The sequence below is a fragment of the Bos indicus x Bos taurus genome, chromosome 10 (assembly GCF_003369695.1).
Source record: "Bos indicus x Bos taurus breed Angus x Brahman F1 hybrid chromosome 10, Bos_hybrid_MaternalHap_v2.0, whole genome shotgun sequence".
Lineage (NCBI taxonomy): Eukaryota > Metazoa > Chordata > Mammalia > Artiodactyla > Bovidae > Bos > Bos indicus x Bos taurus.
In genome coordinates, this window is record NC_040085.1 from 89,054,979 (window position 1) to 89,076,427 (window position 21,449).

The window sequence follows — 21,449 nt, forward strand, 5'->3', positions numbered from 1 at the left end:
GTCATGTAAGTTTCCAGCATTTGGATCAACACCATGCCAATACAGGTATCTTGATTCACCATCCATATATACATGATCAGAACTTAAAACAAGCTCAGAAACTCAAAATCATTCGGACAACTGGAATCCTAATGCATGGTACTTGAAGCTAAGAATCTTAGTTGTTAAACATTGGCTATTGGCAAATTAGGATTAGTCTGGGATTGCCGGGAGAAATATCAATAACCTCAGATATGCAGATGACACCACTCTTAAAGCAGAAAGCGAAGAAAACCTGAACAACCTCTTGATGAAAGTGAAAGAGGAGACTGAAAAAGTTGGCTTAAAGCTCAACATTCAGAAAACTAAGATCATGGCATCCAGTCCCATAACTTCATGGCGAATAGATGGGGAAACAGTGGAAACAGTGACAGACTTTATTTTTTGCTCTCCAAAATCACTGCAGATGGTGACTGCAGCCATGAAATTAAAAGGTGCTTACTCCTTGGAAGAAAAGTTATGACCAACCTAGACAACAAATTAAAAACCAGACACATTACTTTGCCAAGAAAGGTCCATCTAGTCAAGGCTATGGTTTTTCCAGGAGTCATGTATGGATGTGAGAGTTGGACTACAAAGAAAACTGAGGGCAGAAGAATGGATGCTTTTGAACTGTGATGTTAGACAAGACTCTTGAGAGTCCCTTAGACTGCAAGGAGATCCAACCAGTCCATCCTAAAGGAAATCAGTCCTGAATATTCATTGGAAGGAGCGATGTTGAAGCTGAAACACCAATACGTTGGCCACTTGATGCGAAGAACTGACTCATTTGAAAAGACCCTGATTCTGGGAAAGATTGAAGGCAGGAGGAGAAGGGGATGACAGAGAATGAGATGGTTGGATGGCATCACCTACTCAATGGACATGAGTTTGAGTAAACTGCAGGAGTTGATGATGGACAGGGAGGCCTGCAGTGCTGCAGTCCATGGGGTCACAAAGAGTAGGACACGACTGAGCAACTGAATTGAACTGATCTGACTGTGGCTCACCGGCAAGGTTTCAGAAGGAGTGAATTTACGTATAAAGCACAGACAGACTCAGACTTACAGAACAAACCTATGGTTATGGGGGGAGAGTAGAGGGGAGGGATGGATTTGGGAGTCTGGGGCTGAGATGTATAGACACTGCTGTATTTAAAATAGATAACCAGCAAAGGCCTACTTTATAGCACAGGAAACTCTGCTCAATACTCTTCAATAATCTAAATGGGAAACAAATTTGAAAAAGAATAGATACATGGATATGTACAACTGAATCATTTTGTTATATGTCTGAGACTAAAACAACATTGTTCAGAGAAGGCAATGGCACCCCACTCCAGTACTCTTGCCTGGAAAATCCCATGGATGGAGGAGCCTGGAATGCTGCAGTCCGTGGTGTCACTGAATGTCGGACATGACTGAGCGACTTCCCTTTCACTTTTCACTTTCATGCATTGGAGAAGGAAATGGCAACCCACTCCAGTGTTCTTGCCTGGAGAATCCCAGGGACAGGGGAGCCTGGTGGGCTGCCGTCTATGGGGTCGCACAGAGTCGGACACGACTGAAATGACTTAGCAAAACAACATTGTTAAATCAACTATACTCCAATATAAAATAAAAATTAAAAAAAAATTTATTTAAATGTTTCTTCTTGTCCAGGCAAAATGCAAAGAAAACGGACATGTGAGTACTTGTAGTGAAGGGGGGAAATTTTAAAGCAAGAAAACAATAGCAGCGACACTTTTCAAAAAGGAAATAATCTCAAAAATATTTAGTATCTTAGCAGGTCTTGAACAAGTAAATACACACATTTAAGTTAACTCCCTAAAGTTATCATTGGAAAGGTAAGTCTCATTCACAGTCCAATGGGCTAAACATTTAGTTGAATGAATAGAAAAGCAGATCTAATAAAAGTTCTTAATTACTTTTAGATGTTATCATACAGCAAACACACCAGCTCTGTCATAAAGGGTTTCATTAGTCCACAAAACAAAGTCAAAACTCTATTATAGCGCACAAAGTCCTTCATCATCTGGATCCTGGCCATCCTCCCAAACTCTGTTTTCTTTATCCCCTCTATACTCACGCAGTGGATTTCTATTAGGATGATATCCTTGAAATCCCCAAATCAGTCGTGCTTTGTCATACTTCCCACCTTTAATATGTTCTTTGCTTTACCAGGAATGAACATCACATCAGAAATAATACTTCCCAACTTTTAAAATGCTTAGCACAATGAAAGACTTCCATAAACATTTATGAAATGTAAACAATGAAGTTTGCAAACAAGTGTTATATTGTTTTTAATGAGTTTGAACTCACTATTCAAGGTTGCTGAAATATACTAAATGTAATTAATCCCTGAATTTGCAGTGATGACACCCTCCTGCACTGTCCTGATCTTCATCAGACACAGCTCATTTACTCTCACTGGGTACCTAGTAAGACGATGGTTCAGGAGACAGGGCCTGAGGTGAAATGCAAATGTTCTTGATGAATTTTGAGACCAAGAGTTTACATTTGGAATGAAGTCAAAGTATGTTGCTTTTCCTACCTTAGAGCCTGAAAATGTCAGTTTAAATTCTCTGTTCCAATTACCTATGCTCATTGTCTGTTCTGATATTGCTGTGGATTTTAAAAATTGTCTTGATTGTAATAATACTAATAGCTTATAGTTACTAGAGTTTTACAGTATGCCAGGCACTGGCATATACTATCTCATTGAATAACTGAAAAAAAATCCCATTAATTAGATTCTAATAGATGCATGCATGATAAATGAGGAGTTTAAGGCAAGAGATTTGAGATACATTGTCAAAGGGCACACGCCTTATAAATGATGGAGCCAGGATTTTAAAACTTGAAGAGCCCAGAGTCCTTGTTCTTAGTCTCAACACTCTCATTTTTCCATGTTTCTACCACATTAACATATATTTCCCACTGTGTTGTAGGTGCAGAATTTGTAATTTGTATTAACAGTATCTCATAAATTAATCAGTAATCTGTATTAACCTTATCTAAGTCAAGATTTACTAGAATGTTGTTTTCTACATAGATATCAACAGTGTAACTTGGATAGGTGAAGACCCTTGCCCTAAGTTGTGAAATTAGTTAATTGTAAAACCTAAATTTCAAATCCAAGTACTTTAATTTAGAAAAAGTAAATAATGAAATGATTATGCTTTGGGAGAAAGAGCAAGTTATTTCATGGGGTTTGCAATAAGACAGTGTGTGGAGACACACAAATAATAACAAAGAAAAATGCAAAGAAGCATGGGGATGAGACGAGAGACTCAGAAGTTGTGATAAGAGACAGAGACCCTGATGGATTAGGGCTGTACCAAAATGTCATGGACAAAGACATCTATGCTCTCAACCTTTTATAATGCATTTTTTGAAGAAATCTCACACCTTGCCCTTTCCTCCAATGAGTTTTGAACTTTATACCCCAAGCCTGTCATCTTCCTCTTTACTCCATTTATATTTTCTTTTATCATAGCCCACGCTTATTTATGGAGAAGGAAATGGCAACCCACTTGGAGAAGGAAACAGCAACCCACTCCAGTGTTCTTGCCTGGAGAATCCCAGGGACGGAGAGCCTGGTGGGCTGCCGTCTATGGGGTCACACAGAGTCGGACACGACTGAAGGGACTTAGCAGCATGCTTATTTACATATATGCTAAATACAGGCTTCAGTCAAAAATAACCCTCCCTTAGTGACATTACCAGTTTGAAAACCCAATTGTCTATTACATTTGTTTCTTTGAATGCCAATCAATATTTGCAGCTTCATTTTTATCATTTTACTCTCAGGGCCCAGGGCAAAACCAGAAAATAGTTCCCAATTGAATAAAGAAAGGAGACTGGAAAGACTTACAGTATACAAAATAAGCTTAATGATGTGGATATGAGGAACTTTATGAGCCCATTAAGAATAAACTCATAATTCAGTCCAAGGAAATCCAGAAAGATTTAGTGGTGCAGGAGTTTTAATCAGTGCCCTCCTGGAAGTTTAAGGTAGGACAATGGATACTTAGTTTTTAAGAGACAATTTTCCTTGCAATTGCTTGTTTCGTTTTAAACCTAATGTGGCTTTACCCTCATTCATAATTTATGTGTTTAATTTCGATAGCAAAGCATCTAAATTCTTGGGTAAAATGAAGAGACCGGGGAGAAGCACCTTACCTTACATGAAGGCCAGTTGGAGCACCAACATATGTAGAAGCCTGAATCTGGGTGAGTGGAGGTCTGTGACTTGAAGGAGATCCACTGGATGTGTCTCTGGGTGTGCAAAGGCCTCCAGTTGTAAAAAGCTGAGAGGGTTGCATGTTCCATGGGAGCACAGGGCAAGCAGAGAGTGGATTCTCCTAGCAATGTTAGGTGTTACTGGATTTGGGGATGTTGGATACAATAATAACAATTTAAAATTGCTCTCTGGAGATGTCATCAGACACCTTAAACTCGAGTTGTTTCCCCAGACAGCTCTCAGTGCAGACTGTCCTCTTGTGTTTGGGGTACCTTTCGTTATTGGGAAGAGAAAGGGAGAGTAATGCTTTAAGTTCTCACACTAATATCATTTTCAATTTCCCCTCTCTTCATCCATCAGGCCATAGCAAAGCAGAAGGTAATTGCTCAAATTCTGTTTGTGAAATGCTACTCTCTAAACACTTCAGGAATAGGAAATATGAAGTTTCCTGTGAGAGTAGCTTTATTGTTAATATTACTATTGTTTTAAATTTTAATTATATTGTTTCATTTATTATTAGACAATTTTTCTAAAAGACAACTCATTCTGAATTCCCCATTTGAATTTCTATTTTCTCTTGATTCTTTATAATGTTCTTTGTCATTGAAAAGTCAAAGTATTCCATGTAGAAACATGCTGACCTTTTGTTTTAGAGGTTGAGCTAAACTCCTGCTTTCACTCTTTGCTGAGAAACAAACACCATTGTCTCACACAGACATACGCTCCAGGTCTTCCGCTTATTCTGTTCATTTAAGGTCATTACTCTTCTGTACTACAGGCTGTAATTGCTTCTAGCAATATAATGCTTTACCTCACTAACATAATCATAACACAGTTACTAAATATTTTTACATGGTTGTATCTGTCTTTAGATACCTATTATGTTGGGTATTAGTATAATTTTCTGTTTGTTCCATTGTAGTTTGAAGAGTTATAGAATAGAGCCGGTTTCTATCTGCTGAGCAATTAAATGAAATATTATAAACAGGATAGTCTATCAGTAAAGCTTGGCCATTTACTTGCAGAATTAGCATATACCAGAGAAGCAGGGGCAGCCCAGAGTCTTGTAGGAAAGAATACATTTTATCTAAACCATGGCAGCTTGCTTCATAAGGTCTGTCTTCAGTCCATCTGCTATTAGAAGGTGATAACAGCATAAGCAATCCAGCAGTTCTCACTGCCTAAGAGGACACAGAAGTCACTGGAAGCATCCCCTCTTCAGCTCATATTCACAAATTCTGCTGACTGAACAAAAGGGTAATAAAAACTGGCATTTAGATTATGACTTTCATCCCAAGATCTCAGCCTATGCAAAGTAATTTCTTCCTTTCTATAGTATGCTCATCACCACTGGGGTAGGAGCCAATTACCTTTAAAGAGTCTGATCATCTATCCAAATACCCTTACACTCTCATCCATACAACAGTGCATAGGATTTATAGTCAACAAATCGGAATTGTTATAAGACCTGAGATTACTTTCCAGTCTTCTTTTATAAGACTTGTGCTGACTAAAATGATTATGAGACCTTATTTGCACATCCTAAAGAATAAAGCCCAGTATTGGTCATTAGGGTCATAGATACACAAAATTCATAATGAAAAGATATTAGCAAGTTTCTAGACTACATTTCCTTGAGATGAGTTAAGATGTACTGTTCTAGCCCAATCCAAGTAAATTTCTCCCCCTCTGAGTTCTTACAACATTTATGTCAAGCAGTTTCTTGCTTCTTTATGCATTGCAAAGAACTTTGTTTTAATGTCCCATTAATAAACTTTATTTATTTTAATCTCTCACACACAGTTATTTTAATGATGATTTGAGAGAGTATAACAGTTGACATTCCAAGCAACAAATGTATTAAAATGTGTATCTATTTACAAGACAGAATATGCCCTGGGAGAGAAACCTTTTCAGTAGGATGAGATCTCATTTTTTTCTAGACATGAAAAATTTAATGATGGAAGAGTAAATGAAAGAGTAAATTAAGAATAAAACCCCTTGAGAATAAAATGGAGATATACTATTGCATTCCCTTAATTTTACAATTACCTGAGTTTGAAGTTTAGTAGGTTTTCAATTGACAATCAACAATTTAAAAATTACATGCTCTGAGGAAGAATTCTATGCCAAGACGGGTTTCCTTTGAAATATATTATTCTATTTATGCATCTCAAGATAAAGAGATATAGGTTATTTTAAATAAGAATGTATATCTGTGGAAGTGACAGACTTCTGATTAAACCGGATCTGTGGGCTCCTTGAATTTATCGTGACTTATTCCATACCATAGTTGCTTTATGAATGGGTTCAGTTCAGTTCAGTCACTCAGTCATGTTGGACTCTTTGCGACCCCATGGACTGCAGCACGCCAGGCCTCCCAGTCCATCAGCAACTATGAATGATATGGGCAAACATCATTGTTAGGCAAACTTTAATTCAAAACATGTCTAGACAAAATTCATTCACTTTAGGAATGGAGTCAAATATACTTGCAAAATCAAGCATATTAAAACTAGATAAATTTGTAGATTTCAATAGAGAGTTGTCCTCAGCAAGAGAATATATATTTTTTTCTATAGTTACTTTGCTGTCACAGAATTGGACCCAATCTTTGCCACACAGGTAGGACACCAGCTTTCACATCCAGACTGTCATTAATGGCAGGCAGGAGGAAAGGAAGAGAGGGTGACTTCTTATTAGTATCTGTTAAATTTGAAGCAAACTACTCCTGCCACCTTGGGTTGAAAAATAAACAGGGTTTTTTAAAATAAATAAATTTAATTAGTAAAAAAGAGTGCTTCCTAAATTATTTAAGTCTGTACTATAATTAATATACAGCATTATTGATTTAATTAAACTAAGTTGCCTCTGTAACAGGGAAGCCCCAAAGTTAATTAGTGCCATAGCCTTAGGCATTTGAAATACACTGAGAAAGTAATTTGGTGGTAAAATGCATGTTTATGTATTGTAATTTCAAAAACCTTAGCTACATGCACAATTTCTTATTAGTAATAGTTTTATCCCCTGGTGTATTACTCACTTATACAGCTATATGAAGTTAAGTGTTACAGTTATATTACCTGTACTGAGAATGGTTCCAATTCTACAAACATGCTTATTTAACACAAATTTAGAACTTCATGGAGAATTGCCAGAACATTCTGGGTTCAATATCTATGGGGATAAAAAAAAGATCCTTCCGTCCACTCTACTCCTTCTAATCTTCAACGTTTAGTGAGCACCTACTGTTTTTCTCCCTTCTCCTACATCCAAGAAACAGCCATTAGTTGCTAGTTCTGTCTCTTGAAGGCCATGGTTACAGGCACAAGCCAAGAAAAAGCTTGCAGAATCGACATTAGAAAAAAACAAAAACTTAGTCTTTCTCTACGTCTGGTGCTCCTTTCACTTCAACTGCTTCTCTTGTGTTTAACCTACCTCTTTTGACCCTGAGGTTAATTCTCCACGCGGTTTTCAGAGGAATTTTACCAACCTGTCCGTGTGACCGCCCCCCTCCTCAACTCCCAGCTTAATCATTCCCAAAAACTTCCTGTTGTATATTAAGTACAGTCCAAACTGCTTAATGTGAAAATCGGAAGTCGTCTTCACAAATGAAAACACACCTGCGGCACACCCAGGCTTGCAGATAGACTAGCTGTAACATCTCATGACTGCACCTCCTGTCCTTTTCTCATGGCCTTCTCTCAGCCTGGGTGACCCTCTTTGACACTCATCTGCTCACTGTCCAGGATTATTTTATCCAGTGTTCACCAGTCTCATCTCTCAGCTTGCTCTGAATCTCTTGGTTTAAAAAAGATGCATTTTTTTAAATCCATAATATGGTGCTGATGCCCTTCATCTTACTCTGTGATACAACAGTTTATAATTGTGTATGGTATGTCTGCCTCACTAGATGATGAAGTCTTTTAGAAGAAAGGATGCTCTTAATTTATCTTTATATCTGAAGTGTCTACTACATAGCTTGGCTCATCATATAGTTCGAGAAATGCATTGTCTACATATTTAAGAGGAAATAATCTATTTGAGTTATATAATAATACTAACCTGTTATGGCTTTTCTGGTTGCTCAGATGGTAAATAATCTGCCTGCAATGCAGGAGATCTGAGTTTGATCCCTGGGTCAGGAAGATTCTCTGAAGAAGGGAATGGCTAACCACTTCAGTATTCCTATCTGGAGAATTCCATGGAGAATTCCTGGCAGGCTCCTTGGGGTCACACAGAGTTGGACACAACTGAGTGACTAACACTTTCACTTTCTTCAATCTATCTGAGTTTTATAATAATAATAACCTGTTATGATGCACTGCCTAACACAAGACATTTTTCATGTATTATCTCATATAATTTTCCAAGTCATCATGGATTATCTATCTTATATGAAACCTAGAAAAATTAAAAGTTGAAGGGTTTGGGGGACAATCATGTGCTTTATTTTCTTTTATTTTTTTGGTCATGTGGTATCTTAATTCCCTAACCAGGATCAAATCTGTGCCCCCTGCATTGAGAGCATGGAGTCTTAGCCACTGGACCACCAAGCAAGTCCATTAAATATGTGCTTCAGAGTAAAAGTTTGAAGAACTAAGGGAGTCAGTGGTTCAAGAGTCAATGCTCCTGTAGAAAACAATTCCATGGACAATGTGACTAAAAAGTCTGGGTTCTCTTTAACATACTGCACATAAATGCAGCTAATATTTCAAGGATCAAAGCAACACTGTAACCTGGAAGCTCAGGTGAAATTTCATGAGAGAGTTTAGGCTTGAGTCTGATTTTCTCTTCTGGATTTAGATTTTTTTCTTACTTCTTGCAGCTGACTCTATCCCTCTCACCGCAGTGTTAACTTACACTTTAATAGCTCCATTGTGGGTATTCTTATAAACAACAAACTTTTGAGCATTTGTGTTTTTTTTTTTTAACATCTTTTTGCATTTAATCTCTAAGGATTGAAATGACTTGGATCTTCAAAGACGCTGAACATTTCGGTGACCTTGGCCTCACTGTGAGAGCATGCACTATCTTTTAGAGAGACTTAACCAGATAAACATGTGTTCTCATAAAATCAATAGCTGACATATCACATCTTACAGTGACCTGTCAAGAGGAAGAGCTACTATGAATCCAAGCATCTGTAAAGCATAAATTTAGGGGGCATAAAAAACCTGTACCATAATACAAAGCAGAATCTAGTCAGAAGAATACAGGGAAGATGGGAAAAAAAAAATATGCTCTAGCTATAAACTTGAATACACTAAAAGTAAAACACCTGATTATTGTTTCCCCTTTCCTTTGTTTATGGTCTAGAATAGGGAGAGAATCTACCTTGAATGCAGGAGACACAGGAATTGCAAGGTCCCTGGATTGGGAAGACCCCTGGAGGAGGAAATGGTAACCCATTCCAGTATTCTTGCCTGAAAAAATGCTATGGACAGAGGGTCGTGGAGGGCTACAGTCCATGGGGTTGCAAAGAGCAGAAGACAACTGAGCAGCTAGGGATTGACACACATACACTGTTGTTGGCCAGTTGCTAAGTCACACCCAAGTCTTTTGAGACTCCATGGACTGCAGTCTGGCAGGCTCCTCTGGTAGGATTTCCTAGGCAAGAATACTGGAGTGGGTTGCCATTTCCTTCTTCAGGGGATCTCCTTGACCCAGGAATCAAACCCACAACTCCTGCGTTGCAGGCAGATACTTTACCTCTGAACCACAGGGAAGCCCTACTATAAATAAAATAGGTAACTGATGAGAACCTACTGTATCACACAGGGAACTCTGCTCAGTGCTCTGTGGTGACCTAAATGGGAAGGGAATCCAAAAAAGAGTGGATACATGTATATGTGTAACTGATTCACTGTGCTATATATCAGAAACTGACACCATATTTTAAAGCAACTATACTCCAATAAAAATTAAAAGAAAAGTAAGAAAACTCCTGTGAAATTCAGTGATGCCTTATTGTCAAGTCCAATAGTTCTTTATTTTCTTAGTGAAATTCTACACTCATATTTGTTCAACCAATGTAATTTTCCCTAGTTTTCCCTCTTCTTTTTTCTCTTCTTTTTTTTTCATATATAATTTCCTTTCTGATTTCTTCCTGTGACTCTGTTCCTCAACCTGCTCCTGAACGTCAGGATTCCCTAGGCATCTTTTCTCTTTAATCATTCTGCACATTTCTTTTGGCTACGTCACCTGAGTGCACACCTTCTATCACCGTGTGTGTGATCACCTCTGCTGGTGTTCGAGACTCTAAATCTAAATTCCCATCCCTAACTCTTCTCTTGAACTGCAGATACTCATGCCTCCTGCTCATTGTCAGCCAAATGCTCCATAGTTTCATCATAGATGTTTCATCATAGTCTAACACATGATTGCACTTAGTCACTCAGTCGTGTCCGACTCTTTGTGACCTCATGGACCGTAGCCTGCCAGGCACCAATGTCCATGGGGATTTTCCAGACAAGAATACAGGAGCCATGCCCTCCTCCAGGGGATCTTCCCTACCCAGGGATCTAACCCAGGTCTCCCACATTGCAGGCAAATTCTTTACCATCTGAGCCACTAGGGAAGCCCTAACACATGATTCCTCTCCCCAAATTCTCTCTCACCTCCTGTATTCCCTGACCCAGTAGGTGATTCATCTCTCTCCAGACTTTCAAAGAAAACTCTTCTAGAACTTCTATGTTACAAATTTTATTTGAGAGTTCCCTGACATTTGACATGTGACAAGTCTCTCAGAAAAGCGGAACCAAGCTGCATTCTGGGTCTGCTCTGTAGACACACAGGGGGCACAGTATGCTCTGATACAGCTCACAACTGCTCTACCCTCCCAGTGATTTGGCCTTTATATAGGGCTTCCCTGGTGGCTCAGACAGCAAAGAATCTGCACATGGAGGCTGCCAAAGCCAACTTGGCAGTCCCTCTGCCCGGATGACCTCAAGTGAGGTCCAAAGAAGTCCTCCAACAATAAAAATTCTTGCAGAGCCAAAGCATGTTTACTTTTCAGGGCAAATGAGAAGATAGCCTTAGGATTCAAAGTGGCATTTCACTATAGCATTTAAGTGCCTTTAACCAGAAGTCTTTAACACCATAGAGACAGACAGGCTGACAAGGAAGGGAAGGGAGAATCGACTTGCCATTCCCTAGGAAATCTGCCTGCACAGCTGGCACCATGGGCATTTCTTGCGTACATTTTTAACGTATTCCAAGGCTTTGAAATGGGATTTCCTCAATCTAAAATGCCAGGTGCCTAACTCTTCTCTCCTTGGTTTTTTTTGATTATGATAATGATACATACGTCATCCAGGACCAGAATGTATGGTTCTTACAGCATTTGTTTTCTACGGCTGTGCTCAGACTGTTTGAGTTTCAGAGTTAAATCCCACTTTGTCTTCTCTTTTCAGAAGTTGTTTTACTGGGGACTTTTCTCCTATTACCACTTCTAACCACTTGTCCATACTTATTTTATCCATACATTGAGCTATATTCCTTTTACTGTGGTGGGGAGGGAAAAAAATGTGATACTTAATTAGTTCTGCATTCCTTCCAGTGTTATTCCTAACTTAAAATACCATAAAAAGTAATTTCTTGTCAGAATGCATTTTTATTGAATTTCCTCCTGTGCTTGACTTCAGCTGCAATTTCTAGTTTTAGAGTCCTGCATCAATGTCTATTCACTGGCACAAATTATTTGTATCACATTTCAGGAAACCATCAGTGGAGCTCCTTTGCTTCCTTCGATTAGAGAATCAAATCTGTGAGCCAGATCTTAAGTTCTAGGGCTGTACAAATAGATGTGAGCATTCCTGGTAAGTGAAATGTACATTTCTTGTATCAGATATTGTCCCCATTTTATTCCTTCACTTAGTTTTTAAGAAGTGCAGGAAATTGTGTTTCTGGAGGATAACCTTTGTAGGGCTTTGATGATATGTTGCTTTGAAATAAAGACCTCTATAGACTGTTCATAAACATCTGAATCTCTATAATTACTACCAGAGAAGGGAAAACAAGATCCTGTTTATATAGTAGATAAAATAAATATTAAGTGCTTCTGAGACTGATATCACATTGCTTACAATTCATCAACGGAACATTCACATCTTATGTCAATAGATCAATTCTGCTATTAAATAACACATCAAATCATACTTAAATGCCTGCATTTTGTAAATATTTCAAAATAATCTCCTAAAACTAGATTAGGAATAATATCTCTAACTAATTGAGACCTAATGGGGGAGTCTGTTTTTCTGAAGCTGACTTATGTCTGAATTGTATCAATCAGTCTTGCTCTGTTTTTAAGACATAGCTAACTGTGAGTATAAAAATCAAAGCAACTTGAGGTTGTCAAAGATCACAGATAACCCCTCGGTGTTGGTTTCTTGAGAATAAGTATATAGTGTATAGAAGCAGTCATTTTGATTATATAATATTGCTGATGTTTAATTTAATTAATAGACTTTCAATAAATGTTTGCTTTTGTGATTCAGGAGTCTGAAAAAGTTCAAAAATATTATGATAGCATCCGTGTAAAATACAATTACAAAAGCAAGTAAAAACAGGAATAGGTACCTGATTTGACTAGGTGAATATGACAAGTTTATGCTACTAATCATGAGGAACTTGAAAGAATTTTTTTTAAAAATGTCCTTTCTGTGCTATAGAAATCAAATTGATTGGAAAAAAAAAAAGATTTACGAAAAGGCAAGTATGAAGGAGTCATGTAGCATAATTTAAAGTCACATGGGGCGACATTGTGAGCACCACGCTTCAGGGAAGAAAGAAGGCTATATGCAGTCACTCTGGGACTGTGGCTGTGGTGGGAAGGTTGGTAGGACTTAGGCAGGCAGAGAGGAATGGGAAAACCATTCCTAATTGGACGGATTTATAAGCAAGGACCGGGGCTTCCCAGGTGGCTCAGTGATAAAGAATCTGCCTGCAATGTGGGAGACTTGGGGTTCGATCCCTGGGTCAGGAAGATCCCCTAGAGAAGAAAATGGCAACCCACTCCAGTATTCTTGCCTGGGAAATCCCACGGACAGAGGAATCCAGTGGGATAGAATCCATAGGGACACAAAAGAGCCAGACATGACCTAGTGACTAAACAACATAATCAAGGATCAAGTTTTGTACTTGGATGGCAAGGTGACGCTAATGGAGAATCGGGAGGCAAGACTGTGGGTCTATGACAAGTTTATGGAAAAGCTTTGATGTTACATTATTATCGTACACAAAAGATGAGTATCATGTCCAATAAACATTTATTTTACACTCAGAATCAGTACGATAAATAATTTTTTAAATCAAAAGACAAAAACACTTTGGCACAATACATAAGCTTCAGGGGGTTTCCCAGGTGGTTCAGCAGGTAAAGAATCTGCCTGCAGTGCAGGAGACACAGGAGACTTGTGTTTGATCCCTGGGTCAGGAAGATGCCCTGGAGGTGGAAATGGCAACCCAGTCCAGGATTCATGCATGGAAAATCTCATGGATGGAGGAGCCTGGTGGGCTACAATCCATGGGGTGGCAAAGAGTCGGGTCTGACTGAGCCACTGAGCCCTGAGCGTGCATGCATGAATTGTAGATTCTTTGACTTGAAAACTGCAGAAGCATGTGCTTTAAACATTCACCTTTCTCTCTGCTCCACTGATGATCCCCTTATACTCCTCGTTCTTTCCTGGTCTGCCTGTTCTAACTACTTAGGAAACAGAATCACCAATGCAGTATTTTAAAGTATTTTCATGATAGCCTTAGGCACCTTGAACCACTGTTGCCCTAAATGAGTCTGTGGACTTCAAATAGAGCAATGCAAGGGCCTTAGAGTTTTCTCAGCCACTTGCTCCAGCCTCACTTGATAGAATGTCGATTTGGAGCCCTGTCTCCAGAGATTCTGATATGGTGACTCCAGTATGGAACTCAGGAAACTGCTTAAAAACCAAGTGAGACAGAGTCTGCTTCATTAACCTCAGCCTCCTCTGTTTTGTCATTCTTTGTGCCATAGAGCTGACTTACTATTATGCCAGTGTGTTATCTGGCTGTGTTGGAAATGACTTGAGAGATGTTTTAGAAAAAGGAGAAAAGTCAAAAAGATCATGCTAATAAGCTTTAAGTTTATTTAATATGTGATAGCAGTATCTTGCTTCCTACATAATACCTGGCACATGAACCGCCAGTAGATATAAAAGGATCAAGTTAATGACTGCATAATTTAATTCATACTTTTCCACACTAACATTCAAGGTACTAAAAAATAAGGAGAGATACTTGGTATCTCTATGCACCAAAACTCGTTTCTAGAAAAAACAACAGTTTCACGGACATCCTTCCAGAACACAGGTTAATCCTTAGATAATCAGAGTGTTTTGTAGATCAATAATCCTTATCATCCTATCAGGCATAATGATATTATTGCTCCAGATTGACTTTTAAAAGAAGATAGAAGAATATTATGAAAAGAAGCTAATACACTGTGGATCTCATGATGCTTAATGAGAAAGTCATTTCACAGTGAAGGCTTCCACATCCATTGCGTCTGCGGGGTTTGTCTCTAGCATGAATTCTCTCATTTTGAAAATGCTGCTTTTTTGATTGAGGGCTTAACAGTTTTCACTGCATGTGTAACATTTATCTCCAATATAAATCTTCTGATGTTGCAAGGGTTGGATTCTTGGTGAGGGATTTCCCACATTCATTATTTCCATGGAACTTCGCCGGCAAAAATGCTCTGATGTTTAGTTTGACATGAAGTGTGTTTAATGTGCTTTTCCATATGCCTCACATATGTGGGACTTCTTTCTTATAGCAACTGTCTGCTTTGTAATAAGAATTGATCTGACTCTCAAATTGGTCTCATGTTTCCAAAGATTTCTTTCTTCTTGGGAATTGCAGTTTGCTTCAAATATGAGCAAGAAATACATCCCCAGAATTTTCCTCATCTGGAGAACTCACCTAAATTTCTCTAAAGATCATTTCCCAGAAATGCCTTACTTCGATAATGATTTCTCAGTTTCAGGAAATTTATCATTATGAAATGGAATGACTGCATTTAAATTTCAACTGAAATTTGAGGATGTCATAGGTGTGAATACCAAATTTAGGTACCAGAACAAAATACAAATATTCAAAACAAATGACCTAATAATGACCCTCAATCATCTGAAAAATATATAAAAATGTATCAGAGATAACTTTGTTAATAGAAAACTTTTCTGAAGCCCCTTTCTAGCCAATAGGAGAGTTTTGAGGATCTACTATCCTAACTGAAACCTCATAAGGAGAACCTTCAGTGTAAGTATTAGGAAAATCAATATATGACTCCTGCATTTGAAAAGACAGAGGATGCTTTAATTATTTCAAGGAATTAGGCATTCTAATAGACACTTTAACTGCAATTAAAAGTCCACTTAAGACTTTGTCAGAAAATGAGCAGGACAAGTGTGAGCCTTTGTAGTTTTCACCTAGGAAATAGAAAGAATACCCCTAACTGAGAGAAAATTTCAAAGAAATAGTAAGAGAGGAAAATAAAGCCATATATTGATTATCTGTCTTACATTTTTCATGGTAAATACAGGTTCTGTGCATTTTGGATACTTCTTTTTTCATGATTGGTAACAATCCTTTGTCCTGAGTTGATGATCAAACTTGTCATCAGGGAAATGCACAAAGTCTATTGAGCAGACTTCACTTGGCTCTTCTTCCTGGGTGAATTCCACAGATTTTCATGATACTGAGTTTCAGAACTTGCCAACACGTTTCTCTTTTCTGTGTTAGGCCTTAATATTTTGCTTTTAGAGAAGGAAATCCCAAGACATCCAAGGGGGAAAAAAATCACCTGAAGTGTGTTGATGCCCTTTTCTCTTTGAAAATACACTGGTATGCTTATGGAATCTAGATTTTGTCTGAAAACTGATCTTAGTTGGTTCTGTGAAGACTGTGGCCCTTGATCCCAGTGCTGACTCAGTTCTTTTGATCTTTGAGGATGGTGTGTGGAATGGGTGTCTGTATCTGCCTATCTGCAACCAGTCTCCACCAGGTTAAGTGGCAACATCCACCTATATGTTATTCCATTTGGTACTTGGGGAACAGGTTTATTTTTCTATTATATCATTGAAACATAGGACATAAGCCATATAATTTTCTAACAAAAAAGAAACTTCAACTAGACATATGTTCCTACAAATGCACACATTCTTTTCTCAGAAAAGACACACGAAACATTGTAATGCATTATTGAACAAGAATAAGACATAGTCACTGTCTGTTAATTCCTTCTATTTACACTGAGCAAGGAAGAAATGAGGACATGTTTCTGCAAGAGGATTTTCTGATTCGGTTACATTTTCTGTTTCCTTGTTCTTCATAGGGAAATGACTTTTTGAAAGAACCTCCATCTTCTGATATTGTGATGAAAAGTCATGCCCACGGTATCCAAGGTCTCCCTGTTCTCTAGGTGTTCTGACTTTACCTAACCCTGGAGAAGGAAATGGCAACCCACTCCAGTATTCTTGCCTGGAGAATCCCAGGGACAGAGGAGTCTGGTGGGCTTTCATCTATGGGGTCGCACAGAGTCGGACACAACTGAAGCGATTTAGCAGCAGCAGCAAGCCTGGATATCCCTGGTCTGATGGCCAAAATCTATGGTATAACATGAATTTGAGAAATAATCTACAATTATAGGAATATATATATGTAACACAATGTTCCAAATTGCACCAGGCATGAGTGTCGCACAGTTGCTTCAGTCATGTCAGACTGTAACCCACCAGGTTCCTCTGTCCATGAGATTCTCTAGGCAAGAATACTGGAGTGCGTTGCTCTTCTCTTCTCCAGGGGATCTTCCTGACCCAGGGATCAAACCCGTGTTTCTTATGTCTCCTGAATTGTCAGGAGTGCCACTTGACAACCCAAATTGCACCATATCTATTTGTTGAAATTGGTTGTTAAAACCAATCTCAGGGTCTCTCTATTGAATGAATACCAGTAATTTACCGAGAGCAAAACTACTGAAGTCAGTTCACATTTTCAAAGGCTAGACAACTTCCAAAGACTGAAAATCTGCCTAAGTATATTAAAATGGTTTTATTCACCAAAGCTCTGTTTGAGGATGATTTCTGGCCTTCTGGGTCACAACCCTACAAATCATTTAATAAAATCTTATTTTTACCTAAATGTGGATATGAAGCTGATAAGGCAATGGCATCCCACTCCAGCACTCTTGCCTGGAAAATCCCATGAACGGAGGAGCCTGGTAGGCTGCAGTCCATGGGGTCGCTAAGAGTTGGACATGACTGAACGACTTCACTTTTACTTTTCACTTTCATGCATTGGAGAAGGAAATGGCAACCCACTCCAGTGTTCTTGTCTGGAGAATCCCAGGGATGGGGGAGCCTGGTAGGCTGCTGTCTATGGGGTCGCACAGAGTCGGATACAACTGAAGTGACTTAGCAGTAGCAGCTGCAGTGGATATGAAGAGACAGAGTAACATCCAATGGCAGGTCCTGAAAATGAGGAATTTCTACTGAACGTGATCTCCATCAGGAAGCGATTTAACTTTACATTAAATTAGATGATTTTGTCTACACCTATCAGTAGCATTATGAAATTCTGTTTCATAAGTTCACTATATGTCACTATATTTAGTCACTATATAATTCACTATATTAGTTAGGATTGTCCAGAGAAACAGAACCAATAAGATGCTGTGACAACTAATTCTGTGTCAACATAGATTGGATAACAGTATGCCTAGATGTTTGGTTAACATTATTTCTAGGTGTGTCTGAAATCAGTTTACTTGAATCAGTAAACTGAGAAAGGTGAAGTGACCTCTGCAACTTGGATGGGCATCATTTAATCTGTTGAGGGCCTGAATAACACAGAAAGGTAGAGAAGGGAGGCTTCTCTTTCTGCCTAACTACTTGAGTGGCAGTCACTCAGGCGTCTCTGACTGATTGCAACCCCAAGGACTGTAGCCCACCTGATACAGGTGGCCCCTCTGTCCATGGCATTCTCCAGGCAAGAGTACTAGAGTGAGTTGCCATTCCCTTCTCCAGGGGATCTTTCCAACCCAGGGGCTGAACCTGGTTCTCCCACTTTGCAGATAGATTCTTTAGCCTCTGAGCTACCAGAGAAGCTCAGAAAGGTAGACTAATTCCTGAACAGGGACATGAACCTTGGGTCCTCAGATTAAAAGTCTGATGCTCTACTGACTGAGCTATCCAGGCAACTACTTGAGCTGAAATATAAATCTTCTCTCACCACTGAGTGATCCTGGTTCTCAAGACTTTTCAATTCAAGCTGCAATTGATACCATGCATATATATTACATACACAAACCCTTTTTTCATAAATCATAATATATATACATACAATTTGCTGTTGTTTTATGTATATGTATATATACACACATATATATATGTGTGTGTGTGTGTATATTAATATATAATTTGTTATGTTTCTCTGGAACCCCTAACTAAAGAATGTCTGATAAGCGAAAGACAAAGTAGAGCCAATGTTCCAGTCCAGAGGCTGGAAGGCTGGAAATTTTCTTCTTATTCTGGAGAGTCTGTCTTTTGTTCTATTCAAGCCTTCAACTGACTGGATGTATTCCACTGTCATTACAGAGAACAATCTGTTTTTCTCAATCTTCACTGACTTAAAGATTAATCTCATCCAAAACCACCCTTTAATTTGATATATAAAATTACCATCACACTTGCTGAAACAGAGGATCATCATTGAAAAAACAGAACAGAATGCATGGAAAAATTCAACAGTGAAAAACCAAAAGTGCATCCTCAGGGTATGTGGCTGCTGCTGCTGCTAAGTCGCTTCAGTCGTGTCCAACTCTGTGCGACCCCATAGATGGCAGCCCACCAGGCTCCCCTGTCCCTGGGATTCTCCAGGCAAGAACACTGGAGTGGGCTGCCATTTCCTTCTCCAATGCATGAAAGTGAAAAGTGAAAGTGAAGTCGCTCAGTTGTGTCCGACTCCTAGCGACCCCATGGACTGCAGCCTACCAGGCTCCTCTGTCCACAGGATTTTCCAGGCAAGAGTACTGGAGTGGGGTGCCATCGCCTTCTCCACAGGATATGTGGCATTTGTTTTCAATTCTTCTTTTAAGGAGAAATTTGGATTGAATGAGTCATAAGAGCTCTTACAGCTCTAAAATACTGCATGGTAGTGAGTTATGTGGGTTCTAAATAATACAAAAAAGGGAAGAAATATAGAAGATAATTTTTATCTGGTCAGTACTGTACTATTTAGGAATTAATAATTCAATTTGCAGGTTATCCAAAGTTTTCTCTTTTTATTTTCATCCACATTCTACCTTTCAGATAAGGTAAACCTTATCCAAAATTGGACTTAAGTTTTCTTATAAATGTCAGTCTCTTCTTATAAATGAGAAATTGGCTGGGAGATAAAATTATAATCAATCAGTTTTGCTTAAAATTGATTAATTTTTTGTTATCTATGGATTTCAATTGCACACTAATGAGTTCCCCTTTATCACAGTTAATTTGAGATTTATATCTATAGGGAGTAAAGAAAGTGTTGAATTCCAGAAATTATTTGAAACTCAAGCAAGCGTTATATAGTGATTCAAATGTTTTAGATAGCAAATCAGATTTTTATAAGGCTAGGATGATTGGCAAAGAAAAGTAAAAAACCTCTTGCACTTTCTATTTCCAGCAATATTAATTTATTTTCAATGTAAAACGGCTCTATGAATCATATTAGTATTACAGTAGGATATTAGATAGCCTAAAGGGAAAATTTTGATTTATACCTAAGTATTCACTTTGACTAATGTGTCCTTTTGGACCATTTGAGTAAATCTTAAAAAGAATAGATAATAATGCAGAAAGAGCCCATAAGCCAGTTTTTTGTTTTTTTCTCTTATTTCCTTGGAAGCTTCTCTGTGATGAATATATTTTAAAAGTAACGGAACTTTTAGCTTTCTCTCTCTTAACTGATGGCATTTCCATATTGTATCAATTACCTATTATTTTATAATTTAATTAGTATTTTTCAAATTACACAAAACATATTTTCATAGTACAGAGATAGCTATTGATTTCATCAATATGTAAAAAGAAAACTATAATAACAACAACTGATGTGACATTGCCTGGTAGGTAAAACAGCTAAAGCCAAAACATAAATTATATATGATTTCTTCTAAAATATATTTGGGTAGTTTTGCTGGTTTGTGGGTAATATGAAATAAATTAGATAAGATTTGGGGAGGGAAGTTTGATATATTAATATCACAAAAGAAAAGAAGTACTCAGTAAATATTTAGGAACTCATGTACAAAATGACACATTTTCAAAATCTTCTAAAGATCATTTTCAAATGTTAACTAAATATAAATAGACAAATCCCAAATATAATTGATGATTTTAACCAACCTTCTCTCAGTAACCAATAAAACAAATGGACCAAAAAAAAAAAAAAAAGTACGGTAAGATTATAAGGTATGTGAACAATGTATAACCTGTGTAACGTTTTAGAACATTACATCCAATCACTGAAGAATTCACATTCTCTTCAAATGTACATAGAATATCTCTAAGATAGACCATATATTGGGCCACAAAATAAGTCTCAAAATTAATTTAGATATCAATGACATTGAGATATTGAAAGGAGACAAGGGGATTTGGAGATTTAATGGCACATCATTAAGTAACTGATGACAGTGATATCACAGAAAGTTTTGAATTATGTAGCTATGACATACACAAATTTTAAGGTACAGAAATAGGAACACTTAAAGGGAAAATTATAACAAAATTGTCCATATTGGAAAAATCAGTGTTAAAAATATTACTTAAACTAAAAAATTTAAGCTAAAAAGGTATTACAAAATCAAATAAAAATAAAAATCAATGAAATTGATTGTAAAATACAAAAAATCTAAAAAACTCATAATTTAAAACTTTAGCAAACTCGCAAATCCTAGCAGACTGAGGAAACAAAGGAAATGAATGAAATAGGAAAGAAGGAAGGAAGAAAGGGCAGAAGGAAAGGCAGGAGGGAAGAAAGCAAGAAAGAAAAAGGAAGGGCAGAAGAAAGCAAGAGAAGAAAGAAAAATTGAAAGAAAAAGTAGTAACAAAGGAAATACCATTATAACAACTACAGAAATGAAAGAAGAATACATAAATGTT